The sequence below is a fragment of the Nannospalax galili genome, unplaced genomic scaffold (assembly GCF_000622305.1).
Source record: "Nannospalax galili isolate Female #2095 unplaced genomic scaffold, S.galili_v1.0 scaffold586, whole genome shotgun sequence".
In the NCBI taxonomy this organism is placed as follows: Eukaryota; Metazoa; Chordata; class Mammalia; order Rodentia; family Spalacidae; genus Nannospalax; species Nannospalax galili.
Genome location: NW_008355363.1, coordinates 3,123,938 through 3,137,202, shown reverse-complemented (window position 1 = coordinate 3,137,202; position 13,265 = coordinate 3,123,938). Strand labels below are relative to the sequence as shown.

General features: G+C 38.6%; 1 protein-coding gene and 1 non-coding gene across 2 annotated transcripts in view; one reads left to right on the top strand and one right to left on the bottom strand.

Annotated features, from left to right (window-relative positions):
• Window positions 1-13,265, bottom strand: part of Pcdh11x (protocadherin 11 X-linked) — a 771,559-nt gene that overhangs the window by 90,167 nt on the left and 668,127 nt on the right. The gene's annotated exons all lie outside the window — the stretch shown is intronic.
• Window positions 5,714-5,788, top strand: LOC115067598. The gene has a single exon (XR_003846984.1). It is a non-coding gene; the product is annotated as a small nucleolar RNA SNORD55/SNORD39 (small nucleolar RNA).

The following is a 13,265-nucleotide window of genomic DNA, read 5'->3' as shown; positions in this document are numbered from 1 at the left end:
TATTTTTAGTTGGAGATGAGTTTTTATTCACTGTTCTGTTGCTTACCCCCAAAATGACTATCAAAATGATTATTCACCCTCATGAGTCTGTGTGTCACCAGCACAGGGAGGGTTGCCTGTGCTGTTTTTAAACACAGAGCCCCTGGGAGCAGAGGACACATTCTAGTTCCAAGCTGCTGAAGACAGGCTCCACCCAGCCGCCTTGCAGCAGCAGCCTACTCCTGGCTCTACAAAGGCCTGTCCCAAGGGGAGTTGTGGGTTGAGGAGAGTTTCAGACAGTAAGGAGGAAGATCAGTCCAGGTCTGAACTTGAACAAAGATTAATGCTGACAGCACAGTTATGAGACTGTCAGAATTGAGAAAGACAGCTAAGACACTTCAGGCCAGATCCAAACTCTGCAGGACAAAGGACATGCAAGGTGGGATGAACTTTACAAAATCACAGAGGGCAGAATTGGTCTTTGAGGAGTTGCTAGTCTTTTGTTTAAGAGTTTGGTAAATATCTTGGTAGAGAAGTGGATGAAACCCAGGGTTCTCACAGCAGGAGCAGGTCATCTCTTCCCCCCAAACTGGCCCTGATCAGGAATATCTGACTGCTTAGTCACCTCACCTACTAGCCTGCCAGCTTGCCAACCTGCCAGTCCATCCTTCCTACTCACTCTCAAGGTTCTCGTAATAATTCAACTGTAAACCTAAAAATTTACAGCCAATTTTGAAAGAGATGCATCCTACCTCAGGATTGAATATGTCAATTGTGTTGTAATGATATGCTTCTTCTAAGTATGTTGTTATTAAATAAATAATTTTTAAAAATTAAAAAAAATGCAATTATTAATTACATGTAAGAGGATGGAAATGGAAGTTATCATTCTGAGTGAGGTAACCCATAAACAGAATGACAAACATCACATATTCTTTTTCAAACCTGGAAATTCTAAGTATGTTGTTATTAAATAAATAATTTTTAAAAATTAAAAAAAATGCAATTATTAATTACATGTAAGAGGATGGAAATGGAAGTTATCATTCTGAGTGAGGTAACCCATAAACAGAATGACAAACATCACATATTCTTTTTCAAACCTGGAAATTATAGCCACGCATGTTTTAATTTGATAATTCAGAGAGGTCAAGATACTAGTAAATAATGATGGGAGAGGGGCCTTCTTGGGAGGGGTGGTAGGATGCAGTTATATGAAGGGGGAAAAGGGCAACATTAGATAAGGAAAGATGAAAGAGCCTGGGGAATGAGAGTGCAGGGCAGAGGAGGGAATATAGAGATGGATAAGCAACACTAAAGGCCTTTAGAAAAAAACATGTGGAAACCTACCACTACAGAAACATTTTAAAGTATATATGTGTATATCAGAAAAAGAGATTAAAAGGAGCTATCTTATAACAGGAGGACATTGCCTTTTCTAGTCATAATAGGCTAATAATAAAAAATAAATAACCTCAATACAAAGACTGACTCCCTTTCTCAAAACTGTTGACCAGGGCCCCATAGACTTTCAAACAATATTGGCATCTATCCTGCTTTTGATTAGCCACCCAAACTGGATAGTGCAATCCTATGCCGAAGACAGTACATACATGAGGGGTAGAACATACAAGGGAAATCAAGCTGATGATGACTTCAGAGCCACATCTCTACTGACTAGATTTTATAGAGCGTAAAGGTACTACACAAACTACCAGAAGAAAAGAATTTAATCATGAACTGTACCCAGCTATGAATCCTGTGAACTACAATAATAACTGACCAGGCAAGATACACCCACCAGCACAATAGTGGCACAATTATTATGAAAATAAACAAACACTATTTAATTGACTTTAACAACTAGTTCCTAGGATGGAGCCTATACTGATTTTGATATTAGGCTTAGGAATCTGACGCTAATCAGGCCACAGGACATGGGGGAGAACCCAATACTAATTTTCTACTAAACAGTTCTAGTATTAAGCTGACTCTAAATGACTTATTGTTATATTCATAGTTAACGCATCTCTCAACTCTCACCAGAGAAGTTTCCTTATGCAGCAGATGGTGAAAAACACATAAACCCACAACTGGCCAGTGTGCAGAGAACAAGAGGCTTCAGAGTGTTTATCCCTAAATAGGATACCTGTATCAAATTTCTGCCCAGTCAAGGCTCAGGAATCATTGTGGAAGAGGGGGTGGAAAATTGCAAGAACCAGAAGTAGTGGATGACCACAATGATACAGAGTTTTCCAGACAGATGGTCAGTTATTCGTATGAATTCACAACAATGATCACAATATGTACAAGTCTTATGCAAGCTCAAACTGGAAAAAAGAAATCCTTGCATAGACGTGAGGAATTTTGTAAAAAGCTCCAACCCTACCTAAGGAAATGTGGTAATAGATAACTGCTGTGAGGTGCAGAGACGGTCTCTTTCAAGCATTGGACTACAGGTAGATTAACTAGAATCCAGTGGATCAACCCACACCGAAGGACATTCGGGGGCATATATATTTGTGCACACGCACACAGAGAGAGAGCGAGAGAGAGAGAGAGAGAGAGAGAGAGAGAAGGAATGAGAGAGAACATTAAATTTGGCAGGGCAAGGTGGGCATAGGGGAGGGGATCTAAATACCATTAAATTATACTATATGAAAATCACAAAAATTGAATAAAAATTGAGTTCTTTAATAATAATATAGGAAACAGAGATAGAATAACATATGCAATTTAAAACTCAACAGTTACTACATTTCTTACAATGTGAGAATAGGTGAAGTTAAATTTTATAATAGACCTTATGCAACATGCTATGTAATATGTTTTCATTTCAACATGAAATAAATATCAAATTATGTATGAGATAGTTCAGATTCCTTTTTAGTATGAAGTCATTAAATCCCCATATGTATTTAATACTTAAAGAACATATCATTTAAAACTAGTCTTATAACAAAACTTTAAATATCTATATGTAGCTAACGATTATGATTCAGATCAGCTGGCCTAGATACTGAAACCTGACTTTCGGGATCAATCCTAGACCATTGTGAAGACTGGACACCTAGTCTAACTTTAAACTGTATCTCTACCCAACACCCCGTGGTCTTTTTGTAACTAAAAGGTTCATTTTGCCCAGTTTAGATGATTATTAGGTGTATGATATAGCATTTAATATTGTCTCGATTTTCTTTTCTTTTGGTTTTAGCTCTGAAGGAAGTTAGGAAAACATGTTCTTATTGAACATTCTGTCAAATATATTCACGTAATAGTAGCTAGTAGCCCAACATTAACAAACAGGATCATAGTATTAAAACTTTACAGAAAAAAATCACTAGCATTAAGTACTATCTATACAACAGTTTCTTTATTATATCATGTTCTAAATATTTATAGTTTCTTTAACCCATTGAGAAAAGTGTATGAGTTGTCATATTAAGTTCAATTTCAAGTTAAACACAAAATAACAAAGCACATTTCACAGCGCTGAAAAAAAATCTACCTATTTTTCATTTTGGCAAAGCTCTCCTAAGAAAAGCACTTTATCTACAATCATGAATTTCCTGGCTTTACAAAGTAATACTTCAATCAAAAATTTAACGCAGGATTATATGATAGTTGGAAAAATATAATACAGCTCCTGTAAGAGGATATACTGAAATCTTTTCACAAGATGATCTTACTACTGCTTAAATACAAGCTAAAAATATTCTTGAATGTGCAGTTAATTGTTTGAGTAATGATAAAACTGCAATATTTCATAAATGTATTTGCTCATATTAATATATTTCCTCGAGGAAAAAGGCAGCACAGGATAAAATAGAATGCATGAGATTATGAAAGTAAATGTATTATAAATTATGATGCAATTCTGGTTGCAGCATGTAGGATAAAATTAATATATTTTCTTGCTAAAAGAAAAACCAAATATAGAGATGTACAAGTATCTTAACCTGAGGATTGTGGGAGAAACTTCACAGTACTTTTGCCTTTTGTTATCTTTAGATTCTATGCATCTCTATGTATTCATTATAGTGAACGACTACCATATTGTATATGACTATATCATACAAATATGCTACAATATTATTTCTTATTATCATCATTCATTATATGATGTATAAAATGAATAATGAACCTGAGCATATTTCTTATTTAATATGTTTATGTATGATTATTTTCATAAAAGAAACCACGGTGTAGGTACTTATAAATAACATTTTGATAAATTTATAAGTATTGATATGCTAAAAATAATGCCTTCTGTATCCATTTAGTGATTCCTGCCAACCTCCACAGAACAGTTAATAATGAGAATCACATATATATACACATATTGATTTTGCATTAATACCACTTTTTCTAATGATAATAACAAATTATTTCTTCAGCTTTGTAGTCAAACTGGTAAAAATATGTGTACATGGTTAACATTTGATCTCTAGACTCTACATTATACTTTCTGATGGAAGCATATAGCCTCAAAACCTAGCATAATGAAAAAACAAGTCTTGAAGACAAACTTTGATGACGATTTTGTTTTAATATTAAACTAACACTAATCTTCACCATCCAAACCAGCTTTTACAAATCTATATGAAATTCCTCAAGAATTAACATTTTAGTCAGAGTAGAATCATTAATTCTATCAGATGCTATATTTGCCATTTCTGTAAGTAGCCTAAAAAGCCACTCCACTCTATTTTTAAGGGAATAGTATTTCTATTATATATATACAATAGTGAGAATGTTTTGTATTCTTGCTGTGTTGATGGGATAAATGAGTTTCAAAAGCTAGAAGACTTTCTCTGCTCTAATAATAATATTGTTCTTAAGTGTAACATAATTAGCCATCTCATCAATCTTTCTGCTATTATATGTGCTTATACCTTTGGGGAAAATAATATTAATTTTATTATCAGTAGTAATTGAAACATTATTCACTACTAAAAGTAATGGATTGACTTAAGAAGATAATATGTTTTCTCAGAGTTTAAAAGTAGCTTTTAATTGTGAAGACTAATTGTGTCATCCTCTTACATTTTTAATACCTCTTATTTTTCTAAAACTGTTAATTAAAAATGGTTATATGACAAATATAAGCATTTTTGCAAGATGAATGAATTCTTGATATTTATCTAAATTGTTATAAATCACTATTGATTCTGGGATAAATTATAGCTCTATGATTATGCCAACTATTTTTTAACACTCTAAAAAATCTTAACTATATGACCAGTGAAATACTTTATATATATATGATCATTTATAATATTAATATAGAGTAATTATGAAATCTTATTTGAAATATCTAAACAACAAATGTACAAAAAATATTTGTAATTTTTTGTTTGTGTGTTCATGTGTGTTTGCATGTGTTTGCATATGTGAATGTTTAGGTGCAAGTGCACATTGTGCAAATATATATGTGGAAACCAGAAGTAAATGGTTCATGTCTTCTTCAATTGTTCTCCCCCTTAGTTTTTGAGATATGGCCTCTCAGTGCACCTGGAGAACCCTGATTCATGAACACTAGCATACCAGGGAGCTCTAACTATCTTTCTGTCTCGGTATCTCCAGCTCCAGGATTACTGATGTTTGCCACTGTGCCAGGATGTATACACACTGTGTTGAATCTGAATTTAGGTCTTCATGTTTGTGTGGCAAGCACTTTAATAACTGGGCCATTTCTCCATCCTTTAATATATCCTTTAAGAAGGTCAAAACTGGCATGTGATAACACCTGGCTATGATGCAAACTCCCGATTGTGCAGCAAGGAGGCCAACTGTGGTGAACTGAACCAGAGGGAACCAGAGGGAACTATATTACTCCAACAACCTACTGACAAATTTTATATCCATTATCTCCACAAGAGTCCATGTGTAGAGCTAAAGGCTACATAACAAGAAACAGTGCCAGCCAGGAGATACCTTCTTTTGAGCTGTTACCCAGGGTGGTCCAACAGACTCCCAAAATTACTCAGGCTGTTGCCACAGCCCTTGATGGCCTCCCAGAACTTGAAGGTAAGACCCTGCTTCAGAAGACAGGGCATACTTTGGACACAGAATTTGGATCAATAGACTGCAATTGACCTGCAACCACTTCCCTTGAAGGCTAGCTATCATAGCTTTGGAGAGCACTATGAAGGTGCCAAGGGAGAACATCAATGGCTGATCCAACACCAGCTTTAAGACCAAATAACCACATCAGTGTCCAGCACAACATACATCATTGGTGCAGTAGTGGCACTGTTATCTTGGGGGAAATCAACAGCATTCTAATTTGACTAAACTCCCACTCAGAGGCAGGAAACTCAAGTGTGGTAATGTAAACATAGCCTAATACACATGGCTGGAGTGGCAATAGATCTTAGATAAAACCCAAGACTGTCACATCGCTAGACTACTGTGATTTCTTACTATGTGCAAAATATGAATCCTTATATTTATAGACAAATATCCCAGTCACCACTCATCAGAGAAGCTCATTTTGCACCAGAGACTATTACCAAGTACCACAACTGGTCACACACAGACATTGTCTATGAATCGCCCAGGCCTAAGTGACACATCTACAATGTAACCTCTTCACCTAAGGCTCACAGAATATAGAACAGGAATAATGAAGAGGACACTAATGAATCTCTCATTTCTCAATAATGAAGCTTCCTCACGAAAGGGAGGGCCAGGAACACAAAAGGTCACAAATAGCCAAAGTATAGAGATCAACAGTCTGCTGAATGCTGGTCTTTGGACAGTATCTCTTTATTAAACTTCACCCACCCAGGGCTCAGGGACCATAACAGAAGAGGAGGCAGAAAGATTGTAAGAGCCAGGGAAAAGGTGCATGACCACATGGAAACATAGTCCTACAAGCTCCTGGGAACCTGCCAATATGATTCTATGACAATGGCATCCGCATACAGAAGTCCCATGCAAAATTAGGCAGACAATTACCCAGCATAGAACTGGGAAAATGAACAGTAGACCCCAATCTTATCTGAAGGAATGTTGGTAACTGATTGCTGCTAGATGAATAAGAGCTGATCTTCCTAAAACAAGGGACATTAGATAGGCTGACTAGACTTAGTGGATGGACTTCCACTGGGGAACAGTTGGGGACACTGACAACCCAGTGGGCCTTAACAAGGATTGACTGAGTTCTTGGGTTCCCCCCCATGATGAACTGTTACCCAGAAGATGTAAACCAATGAACCCTTTCCTTCCCAAGTTGGTATCAGTCAGAGTGTTTTGTCACAGCAGTTGAAGGAAAACTAGAACAATACCAAAGGCAATTACAGATTCATTGAAACCCTCATCAAAGTCTCCACAACATTCTTCATAGAAATAGAAAATTCAGGTCTCCCAGACTAGTTCACATACATTAGATTCTTAGTTACAAATCTAGTTGATTCAGTGCTCCTGGATAAGTTTCAGTTCTCATAGCCAGGGACACTGTAGAATGTTATTAGTCAAGACTCCATTAAAATCAAGGCTCCACCAAGCCTCTACCAGTACTTCAGACAGATTCAAATGAACACTAGGTGCCATTGCCTTTCTATGCCTCTTCTCCTACTGCAGACGCTGCCCTTTTTCCAGAGAATCCATCAACATCCATATCTCCCCCAAGGGTTGAGGAACTCAAACAGGATTGAGATACTTCTGTTCATCCCAGAGAGAGCAACTGCCTTCCAAATGACCCTTTGAAAGGCCAGACGTCTGGAAAATGTGGCACAGGATGGGAGTGTACAGGGAGTACAGTCTGTTTTCTGCTACCAGCTCTTCTCCACATAGATCTGCTCAATGGAATCACGATACTCATCATACAATGTGAAATTCCAAGATATGATTGACTTAGTCAATTCCACCTGCTAAACTCACTTCTCCACTTGGGGAGACTGCCACCAAATCCTCCTGTCCCTCCTAATAACTAAAATACAGTGTGGCAAGTCATTCATAACTGAGACCAAAAATATTTAATGGCTTATGGCCCAGTGAGGCAATTGAATACTGAGGTGGGGGACAGAAATACCTCTGAGAAGATCACCACTGGAACCCAACTCAGGTAGCAATAAGACCACCCTAGAGAAGGGTTAATACTCTTTGCTTGGTGGACTAAGAGGAGGAGCAAAGAAGTCTACCAATAAGTCCAAAAGCACTTAAGCCCTCCAGAAACCAAATGAGAGTCCCATTGACTTTTATGAAAGGCTATGTGATGCCTTCTGCCTGGACATTGCCTTTGACTCTGAGGCCCACAAAAACCAGACAATGGTGAATTGCACCTTTGTGGGCCAAATATAAGGGAACATTTCTGGAATTTACAAGAACTAGGGGAGTTCACAGGAATGAGTAGTATCCAAATATTTGAGTTTGCCAAAAAAGTATTCATATACTAGGAATATACCAAAAGGAAAGGAATCAGACAGAGGGAGGAAATAAAAGACACCTTCTAGGCCAAATGTACCACCCCCAAGCCCAGAAGGGACTGGACAGGAACCAGGCCTAAGACTGATTCCCTTACAAAAGTATAAATGTACTTAATGCAAGGAAATTGAATGCTGGAAAAAGAATACCTCAATTAGAATACAGAGATGAAGAGAAGAGACCAGAGAACAAAACAGGATTACATTCTGTATCAAGCCAAACCATCCACCACAACTATATCAGACTGCTTGGAATCACTCTGACTGAGACAGACTGGCTTCAATAATACAAGACCATGGTCAAAATGAAAGTGAAGGGCCGCTTGATGGACTTTATGGGGGGCACTGGAGCTGAATATTTGGTTGTCAAACTAGAGGGCCACATGCCAGGGAAGATAACAATAGTAGGTGTCACAAGAGTCTGGACAAGGCACACGTTTGAGAGTGTCACAGTAGCATAATTGGAGGCCGCTGGGAGAAACATGAATTCGTCTAATACCTAAAATGTCTAGGGAATATTGTATAAACTAGGTTCACGGGTCATTTTCTATCTTGATGTAGTGCTGATCTCCTCGAACTGCAGGGAGCCAAGAATATTACCTCTCTGATCCTGTCAGTCACTATTCCCCAAGAAGAACAATGGAGAATCTACTCCTAGCCCACCACAAACCCCGACTCTCTCTGGGATACTTGGAGTTCCCACTTCCCCAATGTGTGGAGTGAGAGCAACCTGCCTGGGCTGGCCACCAACCATCAGCTTGTATTATTAGAGCTTCTGTCTGAAGCCTACCCAATAAGGCAGAACAATATCCCTTATCTCAAGAAGCCAAGGATGGCATCCAGGATCATCTTCAGAGACTAATATTAGAGTTTGGACTGCTCTGAAAACGCCAATATTAATGGAATACTCCACTGATCCCTGTGAAGAAACCAGGTATTAATGATTATGGACATTTCCAGGACCTATGAGTCATCAACCAGGACATTACCACTATCCATCTGGTGGGTTCCAATCCTTAAATCCTCCCTTGCCTCATATTTGATGAAGCCCAATGGCTCACATGCCTGGATATGAAGGATGCCTTCTTCTGCATCCACCTGACACCTGTAAGTCATCCCACACTCACTTTTGAATTAGAAGACACCACAACCACCTGGAAGGAACGATTGACCTGGTTTTAACTGCGCCAAAAGTTCATAAACTCCCCCATGATATTTGAGGAAATACTGACATATGATCTAGCACATTTCTAAGTGCAAATATGAATGTTATACAACTGCAATGCATGGATGATTACTCCTTGCAAGTGCAACTTTAAAGGGACTGCAAAGGGGAAACAGAAATGCTACTAGATCTACTTCAAGGGGCTAGATATTGGGTCTCCCTCAGGAAGACCCAGGTCTGCCAAAATGAATTTAAATATTTAAGGACTTTTGATTCCAGATCTCAAAAGATATTGGGCCTTGGGGTCTGAATGAAAAGGTGCAGTTTGGGCCTTCCCAATCACAAATACAGAGAGACAGATCTGAGAGTTTCTGGGGGCAGTTGGCTTTTGTTGTATCTAAATACCTAATTACTCATACACAAACATTTCTATGAAGTCAAAAAGTGGGGAGAAAAGAAGCTATTTGAGTGGGACAACAAGAAGATGCCTTCTGAACTCTCAAGACACTGTGTCAGCTGGATGGCCACATTTACTATGAGCTCCTGGTGGCCACAGCCATTTTTCTGGCTGAAGGGCTGACTGATTTTGGGATAATCCCTAAACTTCAAAGCCCACATGTAGTGATAGGCCCTTCCGGGCAACCAAGTGTACCACAGGTTCACTAACCCCTGAAAGGACCTATGGAAAAGCCTCCCATGATGAAACCTCCCTATACCTGGAAACTGTCAAAGCATTAAATTCCGTCACTTCCTTACCTCCTGAACTGGCACCTTCAGATCATGATTACATTGAAACAATGGACATGAAATATTCTAGTCACCCAAACTTGATAGATCAGCCTTTATCTTCTCCAGATCAAAACCTTCTACATGGATGGCAGCAATGTTCTGTCAAATGGGATGCATTTGCAAAGATATGTTGCTGTAACAGAGATAGGAATAAGATTCAAGGCACCCTCCAAATGGGGTGGTCAGTTCAACAGCCAGAACTGTTAGCCCTAATTAACAAGGAACAAAGGGTGAATGTCCACACAGACTTACTATATGCCTTTGCCACCTTTCAAGAGCATGAGGCCCTCTCTATGGAGAGGGGGTCTCTCACTGAATGAGGAAATGCAATAAAAAAAATCAAACAAAAATCCTATACCTTGTATGGCTGTTGCTGTCATCCCCTATGTATGACATCAAAAATGAGAAGTCTCCTTTCCAAAGGAAATGGACAAATGGGTTAGGAAGCAAGACAAATAGCAATGACAAATAATTCATAGGTCACTTGTAGCATACTCTTAATGATCTCAGCCCTGTCTAAGCACCTGAACCACACAGGAGAAGAGGCCTAAGAAGACAAGCAAAAGAAACCAAGAGCTCAGGCTGATGCTAGCTCTTTCCCAACAGATACTGCTTTGTCCCAGATCACCTGGCCCATTCCATGGTTCATAAGATTCATTAGGACATCCTTATCTAAATAAAACTTGATATTCTAATCAATTGGTTATTACTATGTAGCCAGGTTTCTCATGCTTTTCAGGAATGTAATGCAGAGATACCAAACTTTCACCCACAACAACTCCAAACAAGGGGCCTCCCAGCCACCAGAAATGCAAAGAATTAGACTTTACTGAACTACCACCTGGCAAAATATAGAAATACCTGCTGGTCATTGTAAGTACTTGATCCAGATGGGTACACATATATCATATGAGGACTGAAGAGGCCAAGGAAATAACAAGGGTTTTGCTAACTGAATATTATCAAGGGATAGAATGCCTACACCACTTTGGACAAACAATGGATTTTCCTTTGTGGCTAAAATTACACAAGGACTGGCAAGGGCCATAAAAATTAAATGGAACTTATATACAGCTTGTGGACCTAAGATTTCAGAGAAAATTAAACATATATATTGGATCCTAAAACAAATCCTAAAGAAATTTTGTCAGGAGACCTGATTTCCCTGGACCTTGGTACTAACTACTGCTCTATTATGGATGAGATGCTCACTCTGAGCAGGAATAATACCCTATGATATTCTGTTTGGAAGACACCCTCCTCTCGTAAGAGTCCCTGGAGAATGGAAGAAAACAGGAAACTGAGAGATCCATGTTCATCTGCAGCTCCTAGCCTCTATGATAACCCAGTAATATCAGTAGATACTAGAGAGACTTCCCTTGGCTGTAAGAAACCCAGTACATCCTCACAAACTAGGAGACATTGTATGGAAAAGGATTGGAACAAGGCACACTTGAAACCAATGTGGAAGCAACCCTGCTCAGTGCTGCTAACTGGTCACATGACTCTAAAGATCATAGATATAAATGCTTGAATGTTCAGGCAGATGGACAGTGATTGTGGAGCCTGAGAACCCCCTCAAGACCACTTTGAAACCCATCACCCAGTTTGGACCTCATTGAAAGCTACTCTCCCTGTAACCCCTCTATGTTAAAACCAAACATAAGAGCAGTTAACTTTCTCAAAGAGGTCTAATGTTCATTTCAAATTAAAGAAGAACAAAACCAGTAGGTAACCAAATGCTTGAGGACCAAAAATCCACTCTACTTCCTCCAAGCACAATCTGGTATCATCTCTTCTCAGGCCTACTTGTGTCTACCAGTTGATCATACAGGTATCTGCACCTTGGCTTTCCACACTCCCCAGATAAATGTAGCTCCCAATAACCAAATTGTCACCATATCCTTGGCACCGCACACATGACCAAAGGGAGCCATCCTATTCATACCTTCACTTATTGGTCTAGAAATAAAGGATGGAGTGCAGGAATATGAAAAGTTGATTTATTGGTCACCTCCTATCACCACCTATCTAGGTATTTGGTAGATAAAATGGAATGAATAACCAAATCATTAGTGACCAAGTAAGATCAATTAGAATACTTAGGAGTGGTATCGCTACAAAACTAAAGGGTACTAGATCTGAAGACTCTGATAAAAGCAGGTGACTCTGACTTCTCTTAAACAAAAAATGATGTTTTTATATAAACAAGTTAGGGAAAGTTAGGAATAAGGCCCAACCACTAAAAGAACATGTTGCCAAGCAGAAAAAAGAACTGGCTGGTTCTTAGAGGTTTAGGAACCTTATCTGGAGTTGTGCATCCTGGCTCTCCACTCTTTAGCCTGCCCCCACTCTATGCTCCTTATGGCATTCCTGTTTTTTTTTTCCCTGCATCCTTAACATGTTGACATAGTTTGTCTCTTCTGGCCTAGAGACCATATAGTTCAAGATGCTTCTCCAGAGCTACCAATGGCTGGACATGAGAGACACAGAAGAAAGTTACATCCCTTAGAAATTTAGGAGAAGATCAAAGGAGAGATTTCAGAGAAGACCAAAGCTAGTTGAGAAATAAAAACTGCAACAGCATTATCTTGAGAAACAGCTGCTTGTGGAAAGAACCATTTTGCCTTGTTATTTCTGCTTCTTTAAACATGATTATTGCTAGAAACCCCTGCAGAAAGCCTTCAGTCATATAGGGTAAGAATTTTAACCCAGCAATCATAGAACCAGTCTGAAACAATGCCAAAGAGTCTATAAATGCTCTAACTGTGATTCAGGACTCAGAGTTTTGAGATTACTCACATGAGTTCATGTTGATATGAATAAACTCCACTCTGCCTCTGGTACTTGACTCAGGTGTGCTGAATTCAACTAACACATACATATAGGCAGAATAGTTATAT